Here is a 20627-nt window from a genome sequence, read left to right on the forward strand (position 1 = left end):
CTGAGGAGATAACATTTAACCTTGGCCTGAAAGGGGGAACAAAATTTTGAAAACATTGTAAAAGGTGAGGTGAGAGGAAGTAAGTTGCATTTATGCCATAAATACTTATTGAGCATCTACTATGTGCAGGATGGTATCACACGCTTACGATACAGTGGTCAGCCTATACAGTTGAAAGTCTCTGTCTCCCTGGAATTTACATTCCAAAGAGGGATCCTGGGAATAAACACCTAATTAATTATTTAATTACAGTTCTGATTGGTGCTAAGAAGAAGCAAGTCTGCTAGGAGAGCAAGTTACAGGGGCCTGATCTGACCTGTGGATTCTCCAAGATAAAAAGGAATTAGCCAGAAAGAGATATGGGTGGAGGAGAGCATTCCAGACAGACGAACTGCATGTGCAAAGGCCCTAAGGCAGGCCAAGGGAGCAATGTTTCACCTCTCAGATTTTAATGATCCTAAGAGTATATGCCTCTACGATATGATCCCACTCCCAGGGGCTCTGACACTTGGTAAATACACAGGAGAAGACCTGGGTTCTGAGGTGTAGCCAAATCGCCAGCAAGGTGACTTGGGTGAAGATGTCTTAGCCAGGAGCTATCTGTTTGGAAGGAAAATTAACTAATAAAATAAAAAATGAATGAAAATGAAAGCAAAGCAAATAATTAAGGAGACTGATTTTTTTTCCCCAATTGTTCAAGTTTTCAACCTCCTTTTCAGATCCCTGCTGATCCTCCTTACGCCTGAAGCCCAGACAGCCTTAGAAGAAATAGGCTTAAAACCCGTTGGGAGGTTTAACCTGAAAGCGTGTCAGAGTCGCCCACCTGGGTGGGGCACAGGCTGATTTCAGTGCGCCCCTATTTGGACACGTGTGGACCACTTCTGGAAGGCTCAGCCCTCTGCCACAGGCTTTACCAACGGACTCCACACGGAGTGAATTCCCTCGGGGTCTGACCAGCTGAGGACACAGCTGAACCGGGCCTGGGCTGCTGGCAGAGGTGATGGGATGGAGAGGCCGGGGGGCTGATGCCACCTGACAGTCCCTCTGCATATTTCACAGCTTTTCTTCGTGTTTGGCGTTGTTATTTTTGCAAATACGGTTTTTAAAAAGGAGGCTATTATTTTTTCATGTGCTTTAATATATGTTTGTGAAAATTTTTCATCTGCAGATTTAGTTCCTCGTGGACAATATCCAGCACAGAACTTAGAGGCAGAGACTCCTCAGACCAATTAGCCAAATCAGCCAATTCCTCTCAGAAAAACCCTGACTTCATTTTTGAACTCGAATAAGTTTCCTTGCATCCCTGTGACAACTGTCTCACTTCTGAATCCCGATTCTTGCAGAGAATCATAAGACCTTCATCTGACCTTGTCGCCTGGGTGAAGTACGGGGCCTCTACCTCCAGTATTTGCTAAGGACATTTCCCTCTGTCCCTGTCAGGGGCTCTCTGGAAGGAGAGGTGTGGTGCCCTGGAGGCTTTCACCCTTGTGAGCTTCAGGATGGGTGAGGGGTGTGCAGTTTTTTTATAAAGTGGGAGAAGGATGGCTGGGGTGAAAAATCGTTGAGAAATGTGAAGTACAGGTCTATTCTTAGGCAGAAAAAAATACAAATTTAAATCGAGCATCTGAAAATTAATTTCCTCAAGACTGTCAATGCCTGAAGAGCCCCTGGGAAAATGTTCTTGTACCCCTTTTGCAGAATACTGATTTAAAAACAACTCTTGTCGGCCAACTTGGTCCCTGAGCCCTCTGTTCATTTAGTGTTTAGAACGCGGCCACTCACCTCTCCCCAAAGTTTACTAAATCCACTTCTCTCCTTTTAGAAGAGTGTGCGCTTGGAGGACAGACCCTCCCGAGGTGAAGCTGCCCTGACGCCTGCAGGCTGCAGGCTCCTGTCCCACACAGATTCCCTGCCCTGAGCTTCTGAAGACGGGACCGGCCTCAGGTAAGTCCTGTGAGGAAGCTGGTGGGCTTACTGGAGCTCCAGTCTGTCTCCATGACAACAGAAAAAACGGTGTATTTTATAGAGTCAATTTTGCTATGGCTAAAAGAACCTCAACCTGTCCAACACTGATTTTTTAGGTCTGTAAACCGAAGCCAGAGATATGGGGGGTTGGTGTCCCCCAAATCTCACTGTTAGCAAGTGGCAGAACTGGGCTGGAAGTTGATTCCCCAAAACCAGGGCTACCCCGGGGAAATGAAACACTGGTTGATGTCACAAAGATACAACAAATGGGTTCACTGACCAGACCTTTCACATTTTCCTCGCTGCCCTGGTATCTTTTAGATACAGTTGTGATTTCTTCATCTTGGAAGCCAGATGGTCATGGACCTCCCCTGGATTTTAAGAGGAATCACATCTAGAGATGCCTGGAAGGGTTTTTTGGCTATGACTTTCCTAAGAATAAGTTTTTTAGAATTTCTATCACCTTCCAAGTGGCTGCACAGTCCCCAGGATTCCTACTGGACTTGGGCTGCAGAGGAGCCTGAAACCGAAGTCCTTCAAATCATTCCAAATTGCAGGTGCTTCAAAATAAATGTCTTTTAAAACTTGAGCAACGTTTGCCTCATCTCTGGGGCTTTTCTCGTTTAATTCAGACTTGATGGCTTATTCCCACTTTGCACCTGCTGGAAATACCAGAGGATCAGCGGTCGGTCCAGCCATGACCAACCACCAGTTAAAGACCCCAGTCAGCTGCACTTGACTGAAACATTAGGTAGCCTACCACGGTTCTGGGAGAGGCCAACATAAACCCCTGTGCTGAGTGGGACTCTGGAGATGGGGAGAAGCCCAGTCCTGTAGCCTCTTGGTTGGACCTCATCACCTCATCGTACCTCTGTCCAAAATGATCCTGAGCTGTAGCGGAAGTCAGCATATGATACATCTGAAGCTTAGTCTGTGGAGGGTGCAGATGAATCAAGTCTCTCGAGCTGGAAAAAATGAATTACTGGTGAATTCAGGAAGAATAGAGAGTTCATCAGTGTAATCAGAAACCATTTTAGCATCCAAATTAGCAATCTCATTTCCTGAGTCCATTGGGCAATTACTTCTCTTCATTTTAGAAGTGCCTATAATAAACCCCTTAAAAAATAAATTCAAGTAACTTTGCAGAAAAATAAGAATCCAAATGGATATGAAACTTAATTATCTAGAGTCTAAAAATACTAGAATGAGTAAGGATGTTAGAGATGCTCTGTATTCAACTATACTTCAATACATTTTTTTTTTTTTTTGGCCACGCAGCACAGCACGTGGAACCTTAGATCCCTGACTAGGGATCGAACCTGTGCCCCCTGCATTGGAAGCGTGGCATCTTAGCCACTGGACTGCCAGGGAAGTCCCTCAAAAAATTTTTCAAAATGAAACACCCCAAAGAAATGCTCTGTAAAATGGAGATAATATACACACCACATAGAATTGGGCTGCAGATGAATTGTCACAATGACCATGAGGTATTTGGCCAGAGTCTTGTTTATACAACTCTGATTTCATCTAATTCAGCCTGTCATTTTGTAGACGGAGGACCTGAGGCCTGGGGAAACTTCCTTGTCTATGTCAGAAAGCTGCTGTGAGCTGACCGGGTCCTGGGCTGACACCCAATTTAGAATCCCTTCTACTTTACATGCTTCCAACACCCAGAGCCAGCGTAAATCAGCACATTTTGACTTAACCCTTTAAACTCCAGAAAGCGCTGAGGGAGATAAGATTTCTCGAAGACTTCTGGTGTGTGTGTCACAGAAGTTGCTTGAGGCTGCTGGACGACTCACATGGAAGCTTTGGTTTCCTCCTGAACCTTCTGCCTTCCTGTTGGTTACAAGCTGCTTTCACATCAGCCTGAGGCCTGATTGGAGAAGTGCTGGCTTAGGGGTATGACACATGCTTGAAACACGTTATCAGGGTCCTTCTGGAAGGAGAATTGGGAAGAAGGTGGTAAAGGCTTATAAGATGGGTGATGTTTTAAAAAAAAGAAGCTATGGAGCCTTCTCTCTTTTACCCCAAGTTTCTAGAAATCTCACCTACAATGGATATTTATTTTGGCCTTTCTCAGAATCATTCAAGCCCATTTTATATCAGAATTTAGAGGAGCTGGCTAAGGGGAGAATATTAATTGTGAAAGCATGGGGATGACTGGCCGGGTCCATCCTGCTGGAATTTCCACCAGGAGCTCAGTAACTGACAAGCAGAGGTAGATCACTCAGTTCATATGCTATTACAACTTTGCATAATAACACATAAATCTTACAAATTTTCTTTACCTTAAAGCCATTAAACACATTGATGATATAAATGTATTTTTCCTAAATATAATTAGAATACTTTATTACTAATATATTCCCCTAAATTCACTCCCTTAAAAGTGGTTCATCTTTCTCCCTGTTAATTGAATTTGACTATTTTCACAGCTTTATATCCTTTCTACTCTAGTTTATATTTAGCTGCTATTTAAAAAGTTCCTTTATTCCTGTATGTTAGTTATTTCTTCTTTCCCCTAGTACTGTTTTAGATTTAAAAACATACATTTTGGGGGGATTGGAGAAGGAAGGCTGAAAAGTGTACTTGTTCAGCCAGACTTATCCAACCATGGGCATTTATTCTTCACAGCGTTCCATCCTGTCTTTTGAGATGTGTGTGTGTGTGTGTGTGTGTGTGTGTGTGTGTGTCTATGGTCTATACCTATGTATAGGAAAGCTGTGATACATCAGTTTTTTTAAAAAGATGGATAAATTGTGTGTATTTATAATTTTGCATTCTGCTTTTGTTTTTCGACTGTCAGCTGAGGCCTCCCTGCCTCTTTTGAGATTGGGCACAGTGAGCAGGAACTTTCCAACCCCATTGCCTATGGATTTCCAAAGTTCTCCCCAACATCTCTCTGAACTTCTGGGGAGCGGGCAGAGTGGAGTTTGTGCTGTTAAGGCCTCTTCTGCTTCTGGGAATTCCCTGGTGGTCCCGTGGTTAGGACTCGGCGCTTTCACCGCTGTGGGTTCTGGTTCAATCCCTGGTCAGGGAACTAAGATCCCACAATCCATGTGGCAAGGCCAAAAGGAAAAAAAAAAGGCCTCTTATGCTTCTTGGCTACTCCTTTCATTCCTGTAACTTTGTCTCCATTTACAGCCCATAAAACGCCGTCTGTTCTATGATCAAAGAGACCAAAACCTCCAGTTATAATGGTAAGCAGGGAAGACGCGCTAAGAATGCATCCATGTTGAAATGAGTCCCCAACAGCGATCAGAGCTTCCTAGCATTGTGCTGTTGATATTGAGTCATGTGGGCAAGAAAAAAAAATGTTCCTACCATTTATTGAAACTGTGTGTACTTATTGAGCTCCTGCCAGCCACTCTAGCTAGGTATCATAGAAAGCCCAGAGACCCCCTAGAGGACTGTGAGCAGCAAATATTTTGAGGCAAAATGTTGAACTAAAACAAGGGGTGCGCAGACCATCAAGATGGGAAACTGAACCCCCGTGGCTCCGTTTCTTTCCTGTCCTAAAACTGACAGGAAAGGTGTACCAACTACGAAAATTCCTAACAGGACTGCAAATTAAAGAGATGACTTCAGTTAACAAGAAACTATTAGGAATTTCTAAAAGACATTTGATAGAGAGAAGCGAAGTAAAGTGAGAAGCCAGACCCCCCCAACATTCCGACGAGTGGTCTCCAACCAAGTAAAGATGGTACCGGCAGTAGAAGTGGCAGCCAGCACAAGGAGTGGGTCCTGAGCCCCCATCTGGCGACTGCAGATTTTATATCCACGGGTGTGTGTGAATGCGCCAGGAGGGGTCTGGGATTGGGTGGGCTTGCCAAGTGGGATTTAAGCTATACCTTCCTTTTAAAAAATGTTTATTTTACATTGCAAACTTAAACATATAATTGCTCATTTTAAGGGGGAAATTTTCTCTGGGTTTTTAAAAAAGAAGCAATCACATTCAGTTAAAGGGATTCAGGACAAGCTTCACGCTGGAGGCAGGATTCTCCCTACGACTTGAAGCAGAGATGACAGAAAGAGCATGCAGGAGCTGGTGGAGAGTGATGAGCTCGTTAGGATGTGGTGAGCAAGCCGGGAGCTAGTTGTGTGAGGGGGCAGGGCTGCAACGGAGGCTGAGGAGGGCTTGGGGGCCAGATTTGGTCATGTTTATTGTACTCTGTGCACAAAGCAGAGTGGGAGATTTTTGAGCAGGGCAGTTACAATGTATGACTTCTACTGTGGCACAGGTGTGTGTCCCAGGTGGGTGCGAACCGAAGCAAAACTCTAACTGGGAGCTAGTAAAAGGCTAATGCGGACAATTGGCTCAAATTCCCTAATGCCTCGCTCCCCACAGTGCCAACAGGAATAGGGAAGGAGGAGAGGCATTTGCAGTCGACTCTGATAGTATTTGCCCTGGGATGGAGGAAGAGAGCAGAGAATGGAGAGAGGAAGGAGGGAGACACACAGCATGGTCCAATCCTGCAGTTGCATTTGGGAGGTGAAGGCAGACATGTCCCTGAATTTAATTACCGGACAGTGGGAGGTGACCTGTGACAGAGCAATTCCAACAGGTGGTAGGGGTCAGGGTGCAGAGCTGGGGGAAGAGTGGGTGCTGTGAGGGCTCCTCGGGTGGTTGCACTGTTTAGCACCTTGGTAGTGATGGGAAGGAGAGAGAGGCCACTAGAGAGGAAAGCTGGTTTAGGAATAATCTCCTTTCTGAAAGACCCTTGACCTAACCCACTCTTCTAGCTTTCTTCTTGTCTCACTGTCCACGCCACTGTTTTCAGAAAAGATCGAAGGCTAGGAGAGGCAGTTGGAGGGTTGGAGTGACATTGTACATGTTCCCAAATCTGACTCCCTAGGTTACAATCTGCTCCTTGAACAACTGTCAGCCGCGATGGGACCAGAGATGCCGAGATGATGGGATGGACGGGATGGGATTCTGCATTCTCAGACTTCCTCCTTCCTCCTCCCCAGGACCCCTGCTCTGAAAAATCATCCTTGGCATCACGTACAGTGAGTCAGCTGTTTAGCGTACAAAACTACTTCAGAGCTTGAAAGTCAAATAAAATAAAAGGTTGGGTTGAGAGTTTAACGTGGGGGAGCTCGGACTTGAGCTTTCTCTCTCCAATTTACTACAACATCCAGACTAGAGTCCAGGCCCCGGGAGCTAATCACCATAATGAGAGGCACTCAGCTGTTTGGTTTCTGAATAGCATTTAACAGGGCAGCAAATTTGGAAAGCATCACGTTTTTCTTTAGGGAGTGATAAAATGACCTATTTGTTATGAGTGGATTAATGAGTACAGACTAGCTGGTAGACTCGTACAAGCAGGACACATTTTATAATAGGATGAATGTCTACACGCAGGTCTAGCGGCATCACAGGAAGAAGCAGAGGCATCCAAATGTTAGATTTTATAAAGCAGGAAGCCGGAGGTCGCTCACGGCATTTGATTGGGAACCAAAGCAGCCCACATAATGTGGCCTTGATGCCAGGTGGAACTGAAGGTTGATTTCACCACCTTCAGGACCTTCAGTCACCTTCCCGCCAAAAACCCCCAAAGAAAGGAGGCAGGTGAGAACAGTTGGGCAGCACCCTCCTCTCCAGTCAGTGTTTGGGGAAGATGTGAGGACAGAGACCAGGCTCTCTCTGGAGGTCTCTCCATCCCTCCTATAAGATGTGGGTCATAAAAGCCTGAGCTCCCTGTAGAGTGGATTTGTTTGTTTTGTTTTGGGGCCAACAGTAAGAAATACTGACATACAAATTGTACGAGGCAGAGAAGGCAGAGGAGATTCCCCACCTTCCTCTCCCCAACCCTGCCGCCCTGTCTCCGGCTGGCGGCCTCCATGGCTTAACTCAGCAGAACCCTGCTGCTACAGCAGTTTGAGAAACACAGCCCGCAGGGTCGGCCCCTGAGAGACGGAGCAGATGGGGTGTGAGGAACAATGCGCGAGTCGACAAGCAGGCCCAGGACCGGCCCAGAGATGCATCGCCGCGTTATTTAAGCTCATTTAGCACAGTTTAGCTACTTTGAGTTTTCGACAGGGTCTCAGCCTGCCTTTCATTTCCTCCCCCACTAGGGCTCTTCCCTCCTTTGCTGTGTTTTCCTTCTACTTCTGATCCTTTCAAGATTTCTTGGTTATGAGGAAGCAAAACCGTTGTCTTCTGGGACACAGGCTCATTTCTCAATTTCTGGGGAAAGCACTTCGTGGGAAACTAACGAATGGATAGAGGCTGGTTGTGAGGCAGACAGGGCGAAAGAGCCCGTGTTGGCATCAGCGCAGGTCGGGCTGATGCAGAGGTGGACGAGGCGATGCCTGCGGAGGGGAGGGTTAGCAGAGGAGACCTAATCAAAGCTGTGAAGGAGACGGGACTTGTCTCCCATCGGCCTTTCCTTTTTAGGAACCAGTGCTTCTTTGCTGTTCTCTTGTCCCACTGCCCTCAACCCTCTTAAACAGAAGCCCAGAGCTAAACCCAAGCAGGCTTGCAAACAAACACAAACAAACCTCTGCTTTGAGCTGAGACGAGACCATTGGTGCCAAACCTTGAATTCGGTTCCCATCCCTCTCGCAGGGGATTTGCATTGACTGTTTCATCCCAAATTATGAAATGAAATGCCTTGTACACTGTTAAAGAAATATGAGGTGTGGGGAGTCTGTTTCACCCCTTAAAGCATATAAGATGCTTGTGTGCAGAGCAGGTTCTGGTCGGGGATGTGGGCAACTGAGAGGGGCAGGCAGCAGGAGGGAGGCGATGCTGACCGTCCTGGGAGCAGGAATCAGGCTGCGCTCTGGACAAAGCATCCTTCTCTCTGGCCTCTTGGGTTGTAAGTCAGAGGTCTCCTGGGTTCTGAAAAACTAGATGGAGTAGGATTTCTGTGTCAGATAAGAAAATGAGGTGAGTAAAGCCTTAGTGAGCCTCTGATGAGGTTGGAGTGGAGCTAGAAACCGTGCCACCCAGAGAGCCTGGTGGGTTGAGTTTGTCCTGCAGACCAGAGTGGGCATGAGAGCCAAGGAGGGCAGAGGGGAAAAATAAAGGAGCTGAGTGATAAGGTTATGTAAAGAAAAACAGAAGAGAAAAACATGGCCTAATCAAAAAGAACCCACTTACATTTTGATTTCTTGTAATATACTTCCTGCTCCACAGTGAGAAGTCCCATCCTCCCGCGTGCTATGTGATACCAGGCAGGGCGAAATCCCTGAGCCCTGGTCGGAACAGCTCTCAGAAAAACATCTGCGTGGATTTGCTGGCTTTCCTTAAACAAGGGCCAGCTCAGCTCCTCCAGGGCCGTGTGCAGCAAAGCTGATGACAGGCTCTGCAAGGAAAATACAAGAAGTTCTCCCTCTGTTACAAGGGGCTCTGTCCTTCCAGACCAGGCTGCAGAGCATCCTCTGGGGGTAACGGCAGTTCAGGTGAGGAGTGAGGAGCTTGAGTGGTGAAGACCTTAAACCAGACCTTGGTTTAAGCACCCAGGTCCTGCCCCCTCTTCCCCCACCGCCCCACCCCCAGATGACAGGGCCCAGGAGGTTCTTGCTACAGGAAGTGGCTATGGAGGCCGGGCAGGGGAGAAAAGGCAGGTTGGGAGAGTGGGATGGGGGGTGTTGAGTGAGACCTGCTGCCTGGGTCATCGTTGGAGCAAGGAACAAATTCTGCTCAAGTTATGCGATAAACCAATCGATTTCTATCTTGGGAAGTGAGAACTCGAGGGTGTGCCTGTCAGGCCCAGACTCTGCCCTGAACCTCAGTGGGCAACACCCCCCATCTCAGGTGTGGCCGTGCTGAGTCCTAGAGCTTGTACAGATGGGAGGCCTTGCTGGGCTACATCCACACCTCAGCCCCAGAGGTGATCTGAGCATGCAGTTGAAGTCCACTAATATGATCTTGTAAAAAAGATTTCCACTGCGAGGTGAGGCTCAACTGCTGTGGCTTCTTGAGACCACTTTCTTCCGTGTATGTGTCCAGCTCGCTCTCATATCTGTATCGGCTTCTAAAATGCTTTCTCTGCTTTAACACCTTGAGCACTTTTTTTTTTTTTTTTTTTTTTAGGTAAGAAGTGGATTTATTTAGAGAGAAACACACTCTACAGACAGAGTGTGGGCCATCTCAGAAGTCAAGAGGCCCCAGGGTACAGGGTGGTTAGTTTTTAATGGACTGGGTAATTTCTTTTTTTTTTTTAACTTCCTAAATTTTATTTATTTATTTTTTATACAGAGGTTCTTATTAGTTATGTATTTTATACATATTAGTGTATATATGTCCATCCCAATCTCCCAGTTCATCCCACCACCACCACCTACCCCCTACTTCCCCCCCTTGGTGTCCATACGTTTGTTCTCACAAATGTATGGACACAGATGGAGAGAACAAACGTTTGAACATTTTCTTAAATGTGACAAGTCTGAGTAGCTGGAGCAGAAGGACTATGGAACCCTCTAGATGATCCTCTCCAATCAGTGGTGCTTCCCAGAGGACCGCCATCTTGGTGGCCTGGAGCCCTAAACCTCAGCCCAGTCCACTTTGTCTTGAGAGCCCATGGAGCAAGCTTCTTCCCTTGGCCTGACATTATCCTCCCAATGGCGGTGAGCAAGTGGGTGTGACATTCAGAGGGCCTAGATATTTGTAATCTTGACCTAACTGGCCTTGATATGACTTAGCCGCTCGTGCTTTGGAACGAAAGTGGTCCTGGTGAGAAAGCCGGGGGTGGAGACGGAAGCGATACTCTGAGCACTTGTCCGGTTCTATATCTCCTGCTGGCTTAGGTGCCGGTGGATCCCAGGAACTGATCTCTCACGCTTCCTCCTAATCCCATTTTTGAGGAACACACAAAAATGTTGGCCATGTGATTCAGCATACAAATCACATCTTAGGTAATAATTCTAGGACTATGACTAGAAAACTAGTGATAACAAAGAAATGCCTATTAAGCATTAACAATAGATCTTAGACGTGGCCATGAGAGGGGCTTCATCCATTGCCCTGTTTCCATCTGTCCTAAGATTTCCAGAGAGAGAGACAGTGATTAGAAGTAATTAAGTGAAGGATCTACTTTTCTATAATTGGTTAGACCTTAAAGGAAGGATTTATGTTCATATGAATTGTGCAGAAAGGAATTTTAACAAACAGAGAGGCAGTGGGAGACAACATAGACTGAGAACATAATTCAGAGAAGGAAAAGCTTTCCAGGAAGGACTCACATACACTGCAAACTCTCCAGTCACAAGACAGTCCTCTGTGTACTGGAGTGCCCTAGTGAGTGCATTGGATGCATTTATTCATACAGTTAGTAACTAGTCCATAGCTTGTCCTCCCATGGCTAGTAACAGACCTGAACTGCCCTGAAGCCACACCTTGCTGGATCGCCAGGGTTCCTCAGCCTCAGCACAGTGACATTTCAGGCTGGATCGTTTACTGTTGGGGGAAGGGTGTCCTATGCATCGTAGGATGTTCAGCAGCATCCCTGCCCCTACCCACTAGATGCCTCTGGCACCCCTCTGGCACCCCTCTCCCAGTCACACAACCAAAAAGGTTTCCCGACTTTGCCCCATTGTTCCCAGGGGACGAAATCCCGCCTTCCCCCATGGTGAGAACCAATGAGGTAGAGGAATGACATCTTTTTTCTCCAATGTTTCCCAACAATTAAGTTCGCTCTTTGGGGAGCCCAGAGGGACAGAAGGCATCATTCCGCATAATGCCGATCCCCAGCAGGCTGACAGAGTGGAGGAGTGTGGACCACATGTGTGCCCTGAGTTAAGGATTCCCGTCTGGGGGTGGAGGTGTGAAAGGTCACCGTGACAGCAGTCACTCCCACTCCCACCCCCAGCTCCTGGGTTTCCCATGAACAAACCCCACCGAGTGCTGAGTGAGCCAGATCCTGCTGAGGCTGTGAGAAAACAGGCGTTCTGGATTCAGAACATTAAAACAACTCTTTGGCAACAGGCAATGACTAGAGCAGAGATGAATAATGACATGTCTCCCTAGAAGAATCCCTCTTATTTTCATAGGAATGATATCTTTGTGTGCAGAGGCACGGGGGAGAATGCTGTCTATACACAAAATGCTCCCCAAACATGTGACGTTATCCCAAAAACTCCGAAGAGGAGGATATAACTTCAAAAACAAACCAAAAAAAAAAAAAAATGCGAAACGCTCTTGGCTCTGTAGACAGAGCTGATACTTCCTCTATATTGAAAAAACAATGCTTCTGTGGTCAGTCACAGCTGAATGCTGTTGGGTGAGGTAACCCTGGGGTTTCCATGGAGACATGTTTTCCAGTGATGCCTGCATCAGGACACTTCACTGTGCTGCTTCTCATCTGCAGCTGAGCCCCTGGATGCTGAGGGAAGAAAGTCATGCCCCAAACTGAGACACACCCCAAAAGGGAAAAAAGCCATGGCACCAGGGAGACTTTCCAAACCCTTTCTATCGGCGGACCTCAGAGTCCCCTTTGTGCATAAGGAGACCCATCTGGGGACAGCAGTGGTTTCTGAGCCTGCAGTGAAGGTAAGACAGAGACGGGGTAGAGTGGAACGTGCGTGAAGACCAGGCACAGGAGACTGACTCCTCCCACTGGTGCTCAAGTCCAAAGAGGCGTCTGCTTTGAACTCTCCCTTTGAAGTGGGAGCTGGCCCTTGCTGCCAGCATTCTGGGTTCTCAAAAGAGGAGACATTTCTGTTGCCACAAATAGATTAGAAAAGGCTTTTGACAGTAACATTTGGCTGGATTCAGGGACTCTGAATTCTCCTGGAATAAGATTCATGAGCAGTCAGGCCGTGATGCTAACCCACGAATGTCACGCACTTTATGGTGGGACTCAGCTTGGCTGTTTTTCACAAGGAGCAATATTTATGTGACCCAGACAGGTGCCTACACAGCTTGAGATGCAACTCAGGCTCCCGTTCCTAATGGCTTTCTCTCTAAGTCCGACTCGTGTCCAGAAGAGGCTGGATCAGTCTCTGACAAGTGATGTCTCATGGTTGATGTATCTGTTTCCAATAAGCCAAGTTTTATAGTCTGTTAGTGGACTGACTGCAGAGTTATAAAAAGTTGATCTCATAAAAGAGAAACATGAGTGGTTGACACATCACATTGTATCTGTGTCACTCTGTGCTCTGGCAGCTGCACTGGCCCTCATTTATAGCAAAGGAGGTGACATAAAAGCAGAATAATCGGATTTCAAGTATAATGGGGATTTCTCTACCCCATGGGGCTCTGAAGGGTGAGGACTATTGTGGGACTTCTGGTTTCCAAGGAAATATATTTTCCGTGCCACTGCTGAGATGTACTCAGTAAATTCCAAAAGGAATAAGGCAGAGTGGAATGGCTTCTAGCTTCTTTAGAGTGAGAACTGATCAATTTTTTGAAAGAAATAAAAACTGAAGAAATAAAGACTACAAACTAACGTTCTTGAGGCTTTCAAGACTTTACCTAATCAAAGAATCTTTCTGAAAATATCATGGCGTCAATTTTCACTTGTGGTACGTCTAGTTGCTGGGAGAGGTAGAGAAACAGTAGCTCCTTTTAAGAACAACTCCAGTCCTGAATATCCGCCCTGCTTTGCAACCTGACCAAGACACGCTTCTATCCCGGTTGCCCTGCCTTGTTTCAAAATGTTATTCCAACCAGTGTTCTAAACAGGGATGCAAGGAGAGGACCACCCATCGTGTGACGCAAGACAGACCACCCATCATCACCTGATGCAGAGACAGAATCATGATGCAGAGAAAGAGAATTACTTGTAAACCTATACGTGGATGGGAAGGTCATCAAGACCCGAGGCTACTCCAGGGACTAGTCTTCCCTCGTTGTGTCAGTTTTTATCTTCATAAAACTCTGTCTCCTGTCTCTACCAGCTGGCTTCCTCACCCTTAGCTCCCACGTGGCAATTTGAACCCAGCTTTGGATGCCCCAGCTTTGACTCAACCTCGATGTGCCCTTCATTTGACCTTGGCCACTGATGCCTCAGTCCCCCAACTCACCTTTTCCGGCCATCATAGAGCTTTGGCAGCCTGTAGACTGGCTGCCCCAGGTCCTTTGCTTGCTCCTTGGGCTCCAGGAACAAGAGAATTGTGCTGCCACGGCTGCCAGGCATGTGGTAGAGCATGTTCTCTGAGAGGGGCTGTGCCCTGCAAGTAGAGATCAACCTCTTAATAGGCCATTGGCCGCCATCCCAGATCTGAAAGACATCACTCCATCCCTCCATGATTCAGCTCCAACTTTCTTTTCTGACCTTCCTTCTAGCCCAAATGAAGCACTTGCTGGTCCTTGAGAACCTATTACAGACCAGGGTTCTTGGCCTCCTTAATCAATAGAAATTGATCAGAGGCCAGACAAGAAATTCAGGCAAGGCTTTATTGGGGGCTCCTGCTACAGCAGGCGGGAGCGAGAAAACAAGTAACAGGTTCCCGTGTTTGCTTCCTAAGTGCGGGGGCGAGCTGCTTCCTTATATGGGGTGAGGGTAGGGGCAGGTCCAGGGGTCGGGCTGGAGGGGCAGCTTAGGTGGTCTGCCCACCCCTTTGGTGGTGTTGAGGGCAGTGGGCATGTGCAGTACCCTGCTTTTGCTCCCTGCTCTTCAGAAGCGGCAGCTGGGTTTTCGGTCTTTTTGTATCTTATTGTTCATAATTTACCCCAGCTGCTCATGCATGCAGTTATTTTTAGTCCCTTATAAGTTTCTTTGTATCCTGTTGCTCAAGGAGACGTGTTTCCAGGTGCAAGCCCCACAGCAAAGGGTGCCAGGTCCCAGCCTGTCTCAGACCCTCAGCTCTTTCGACTCTGTGGATTTTCTCCACATATGGGAACCCTGCCACAATCCCCAGCCCCAGCCATTTTTCAAGGCTCATTCTTCTGTAAAGCTTTCTCTGATCCTGCCTGATTGAAAAAAAACAAAAAACAAACAACTCCACTCCCCTCTGACCCCGCTAAGCATGTCTCATCGCAATGCGCTGTTGCCACATCCCAGCAGAAGGGGAGCCGATCTCTCTACCCCTTGAATCTTGGGCTTGTTTTGGCCAATGGAATATCAGCAGACATGACATATGGAGCGGCTGGAAAAGTGCTTGTGGATCAGGGCTTTTCCTCTCTCTTGCTGATACGGACCTTTTTTCCACCAGGAGAGTGAGGCTGGACCACATTTGGAGGACAAGAGGTCCCCTCCATCCCAGCCATCCCAGATGGGTGAGCAAGGCCCTCCTAGATCACCTGGCACTGCTGAGCCAGCCCCAAACAGAAGAACCGACTGGCCCATTGCAGAATCGTGAGAGGCAACAGGTAGGTGTCCTCTGAGTCACTGAATTTTGGAGCGGTTCGTTATGCAGCAAAACCAAACTGATGTCCCATCCCTTTGCATCCTCCACATGGGAATCGCTCTCCTTTTTTGAAGCCCCATAGTATTTTGTCAGTATCTTTTATTGGACATTTGTCACTTTCTACATTTTCTCATCATCATTTATGGAAACACTTAACATCAGTGAGAGAATAAATTACTTGAGGGCTGAATTCATGCTTGATTCATTTTTGTATTTCACCCAGCTTCCACTCCCACAGCATCTAACTAACCCTGACATGGAGCAAATGACCAGCAGTGTTTGTAGGGTGAATCGGTGAAGGAGGGGCAGCGTGGAGCCATGAGTGAGGACACAGATTTTTAGAATTCCTGGGTGAAAACCCCAGCTCTGCTACTTACTAACGGAGTCTCCCTAGGAAAGTTGTTAAGTCATTTTATTTTGCCTCGGTTTCTTCATCTATAAAAGGGGGGAAATAGCAGAATCTACATCGTGAGGTTGTTATAAGGATTAAATGAATTGGCAGTTGTTGTTTGTGAAATAAATAAATGAGAGGCGCCCACTGCTGCCTCTAGTCCGTCCAGCCAAGGCCACACTCAGCGGCAGCTCCATTCTCCACGTCCGCCAAAGGTCCTCTTTTTTTAAAATATTAAACAATCAATCAATTAATTGATCTTTAAAACTTGAGATATAATTGACATATAATATTATGTAAGTTTAAGGTATACAACATGTTGGTTTGATGTATTTATATGTTGAGACATGATTATCACCACAGTGTGATATGTTTCATGTTCGCAGCTTAAAATTAGGTAAATGACCTCATCTTTCAAGCTTGAATTCATTTTTAGTTTTAATTTGATTTTATACAATGTATAGACAGTTCCCTGTTCTTTGCGTTTAGAAGTATAAACAATATAAATCTGTTAATTCTGTAAATAATATTTGTAATTATGATGTAACGCTATTCTATCCTTAAAACATTTAAAATAAACCTTTTAGGGCTTCCCTGGTGGCGCAGTGGTTGGGAGTCCGCCTGCCGAAGCAGGGAACACGGGTTCGTGCCCCGGTCCGGGAGGATCCCACGTGCCACGGAGCGGCTGGGCCCGTGAGCCATGGCCGCCAAGCCTGCGCGTCCGGAGCCTGTGCTCCGCAACGGGAGAGGCCACAACAGTGAGAGGCCCGCGTACCGCAAAAAAATAAATAAATAAATAAATAAAAATAAAATCCTTTATGTGCAAAAAAAAAAGTCTTGAGCCTCGTCTACTGAGTAACAGAATCTGACAGTCAACTGGTCCAATGAGCCAGCGTAAATAGAGATGGCTGGCCTCTGCCCGGGCTCCCCCGCTGCTTTGGAGCAGAGGGAAATTGAAAAGGAGATCGTTGTTAAAAGCATGGTCTTTGGAGCCATTTGGACCACGATGTGCTTCCCTGCTTTATCAGGCACTGCTCAGGGGAGCCTGGGAAGACGACCCATCTCTCTGAGTCCCCATTTCTTCATCTCCATTGGACACGCAGCCATCACCCCTCCTCCACGCCCTTCTGTTGTTACTGCTACTTCTGTCTCTGCTACAGTGGCTGTGCCATCTTGCCTGAAGGAGATGCTCATGCCAGGGATATCTGCCAAAGGCCCCATTTTAATTCAACCAATTAAAGACTGCCTGGAAATACCCTCTTCATGTCCTGTAACCCGTTTTGCAAGGGCTGTTGAGTTATGCCTCCATATATGGTGGCCATTTGCACAGCTGTGAAACACCTCCTCCAACAAGTACCACTTGTTACTCCACAGTGGTAACAAGCTGTGAGCCTGGACTGGCCAGACCAAATGCCACAGGGAATAGAAGAGAGAGTGGTGTTGGAGAATGTGGCTGCACTGGACTCTTGATTTCACCTTCCAAATATCTTTTCAATCTGTCCATTCCCACAGCTGCCGCCCTAAGCCAGGCTCCTATCCTGTCTTACCTAGACAGCTGCAAATGCCTCCGTCTTACTTGAGATACCCCGAGAAAGCAGAGCCTAAAAGGACTTCTTTGCAGATTGCTTATTTAGCAGTAATCCCAGGAATCAGCAGTGAGGGACAGGCAGAGTGGGAGATGAAGGAACGTCTATATAAGAGTGCGTAAGTGAGGTCGCAGTCGTGGGACCTAAACCCAACCTGGGACCTGAAGAGTGGGTCCTGATTGCCCATGAGGAGTGTTTATCCAACGGCTCCCATTCTCCACTGGCTGAGGGTTGCTCCTGGAAGCACAAATTCTCCTGCACATTCAGATCATTCCTACATGTGCACCAACAGCTTCCCTGGCACCAGTGTCACTGGAGAGGCCCCAGGGAAGGTGGCATTTGAGGTGAAGCCCACCTGGGAGAGTCCACCATGGCCGTGGCCATGGCTGAATTCAAAGGGGGTGCTGAACAGGTGTGGGGCAAGGCAGCTAAGGTTTCCTGTACAATCTCCTAACTGTACAGTCTCTTCCTGTACAATCTCTACCCTTATCAGTGCTCGCTCTTCTCTACACAGGAGCTACAGTGATTACGTTTTCAAAACGTTAAATGGATCTGTCACATATACCCTCTGAACCCCCAGGGCTTAAATCAGTGCTATGGATAAAGATCACAATCCTAAGATGGCCTAGGGAGCCCTGCCCACCTCTGCCCACTGCTCCTGCCCACCTCTGCCCACTACTCCTGCCCACCCCCACCTCACTCTCCGGGAATGGGCCACCCTACCTCCTTGCCATCTTGTCCAAAGTGCTGTGCCCACTCTGACCACAGGGACTTTGCACATGCAGTTCCTTCTTTCACTAGCACACCCCTGTTTGTCCTTTACCTCTCAGCTCAAGCGTTGTTTCTACAGAGGAGCCTTTTGAACCCCATCTCTGGGATGGGCCAGGGTCCTTTGTCAAGCCTGTTGGAGGACCCGACAGTCTCCTTTTAGAGGATCTGGTGGCAGCATTTACCTGGGTGGGGGCAGGGGGACGGTAGCTGGAGGGGAAGTCTGGGAGAACAACTGACTTCTCGCTGCATAGCCTTTGGGACCTTTGGAAATTTATACCCTGTTCTCATGTTGCCAACTAAACTATTAGGTAATTAAACCTAAATCAGAGCAATAAGACAACTGCAAAAATCCTAATTGGGGGCTTCCCTGGTGGTGCAGTGGTTGAGAGTCTGCCTGCCAATGCAGGGGACACGGGTTCGTGCCCCGGCCCGGGAAGATCCCACATACCGCGGTGCGGCTGGGCCCGTGAGCAATGGCCGCTGAGCCTGCGCGTCCGGAGCCTGTGCTCCGCAACGGGAGAGGCCACAACAGTGAGAGGCCCGCGTACCGCAAAAAAAAAAAAAAAAAAAAAAAAAAATCCTAATTGGCCAACTGGTCGTTCTGGTTTCTGTCTCTGGATGGCTGCTCCTTAGGGACCCTGCCTGTCCCAGGGCCTCCTCGTCCCCTGAGCCCGCTCACGGCCAAGCTGCATCTGAATGCTGCGGGACATGTCTTATTCTCTTCCGGAGATGAGATGGGTCGGGAGAATGTATCTTCCTGGTTCCTTGAGTGTATGTTTTGCCCTTTATTCAAGATTTGTGCTCCCGCCACTTCCTGAAGGGCTTATGCTGGCTGAGAGCCTGGGATGCCGTGTGGGGAGCATCACACTTCTAGGACTCTCTCCGAGAAGCAGATGGAGATGTTTCAGTCACCTGATTTGAACAGATCACAAAACTTAGGCAATAAGTTTGACTTTTAAACTCTCTGGCAACCAAGGCCGAAAAAAGGGGAGCAAAGTTCTTAGCTTTGGAAAAATTTCATCCAGGAAATGTGTCTGAGTTTCAGAGGTTCAGGAAGAGCTGCTAATTTTTAAACTTTCTCTCCAAAGACTCAGACTGCCTTCCCTAAGCACAGTCCCTTCCTTCTTCTGTCTAACGGCTTGATTGATGTATAGTTGATACACAATAAACTGCACGTGTTAATGAATACAGTTTGATGAGTTTGGACACATGTGAACACCTGTGACGCCATCACGGTTTTCAGAGTAATCGACATAGCATCACCTCCGCAGGTGTCCTTGTTTGATGTCCCGTTTGATGGTTGTGTAATGTAGTGACAACACTTAATGTGAGACCTACTCTCTTAACAAATTTTTAAGTATACAACACAGTATCGTTGACTGTAAGCCCTACACGGTACAGCAGATCTCCAGAACTAATTCATCCTGTGTAACTAAAACTTTATACCAGTTGGGCAGCCACTCCCCACTTCGCCCCTCCCCCCTGCCCAGTAACCACTGTTCTACCCTCTGCTTCTACGTCTATTTGAGATTCCTCATATAAGGGGCATCACGCGGTACATGCCCTTCTGTGTTTGGCTTTTTTCACCGAGCACACTATCCTCTAGGTTCAACCATGTTGTCGCAAATGGCACCCAGTGTCCATCAACAGATGGGTGGGTGAAGAAAACATGAAATGTACATACAGGGGAATATTACTCAGCCTTTAAAAAGAAGGGAAGCAGGACTTACCTGGCGGTCCAGTGGTTAAGATGCCACGCCTCCACTGCAGGGGGCACAGGTTCGATCCCTGGTTGGGGAACTAAGATCCCACGTGCCGCGTGGTGTGGCCAAAAAAGAAAAGAAAGAAAAAAAGAAAGAGAAAATAAGAAAAAAGAAGGGAAGCAGTCCCTCTCTTCTTCATTCATCCTTTTTTTAAAGTTTAATTTAATTTTTATTTTATATTGTAGTATAGTTGATCTTCATGAATCCGTGTTTTTAAGCTCTCACCCCTCAAAACATGCCTCCCCTGACTCTCCTGTGCCTCGGTTCTCTCTCCCCCTTGTCCTCTCCCCACTCTTGCTTCTCCCCCTTGTCTCCCCACCCCCTAACCCCCTAACCCCCTAACTCTGTCTCCCTGCCCTTTCACATACCCATCCACAAGCTTCCTGTTCCTTCCATTTTCACCATCTGAAGTGCTTCCTGCAACATGCAAGACTTGAAAGGGAACAGAACAGGACTCAGCTGTCCCTGAACTTTCCTTCCCTTCCCAGCCCTTTCCCCAAGGGCTTCAGAAAATTTCAGGCCCAGTGCACCTCTCTCCTTCTGTAGATGCGCCACTGCCATCCCTCATAATGTTACCGACCAGGGTTCTTGGCTTTCCCCAATCAACAGAAATTGATCAGAGGCCACACAAGGAATTCAGGCAAGGCTTTATTGGGGGCTCCTGCTACAGCAGCGTGGCGGGAGAACAGACAACAGGTTCCCTTGCTCCCTCCCTGGGTGGGGGAGGGGAGCTTGCTCCTTACATGGGGTGAGGGTAGGGGTGTGTCCAGGTGCCAGGCTGGAGGGGTTGCGTGTTTCACCCACCACTCTGGTGGTGCTGAGTGCAGGGGGCATGCACAGTACCCCGCT

General features: G+C 47.5%; 1 long non-coding RNA gene across 1 annotated transcript; it reads right to left on the bottom strand.

Moving 5' to 3' along the window:
- Window positions 1-1383: 1383 nt before the first annotated feature.
- Window positions 1384-19884, bottom strand: LOC137231062 (uncharacterized). Its single transcript, XR_010946379.1, has 4 exons — window positions 19746-19884; window positions 13942-14088; window positions 9077-9281; window positions 1384-2930 (listed from the first exon to the last, which is right to left on the bottom strand). It is a non-coding gene; the product is annotated as an uncharacterized lncRNA (long non-coding RNA).
- Between the last annotated feature and the right edge of the window lie 743 nt (window positions 19885-20627).

Source organism: Pseudorca crassidens, chromosome 9 (assembly GCF_039906515.1).
Source record: "Pseudorca crassidens isolate mPseCra1 chromosome 9, mPseCra1.hap1, whole genome shotgun sequence".
NCBI lineage: Eukaryota > Metazoa > Chordata > Mammalia > Artiodactyla > Delphinidae > Pseudorca > Pseudorca crassidens.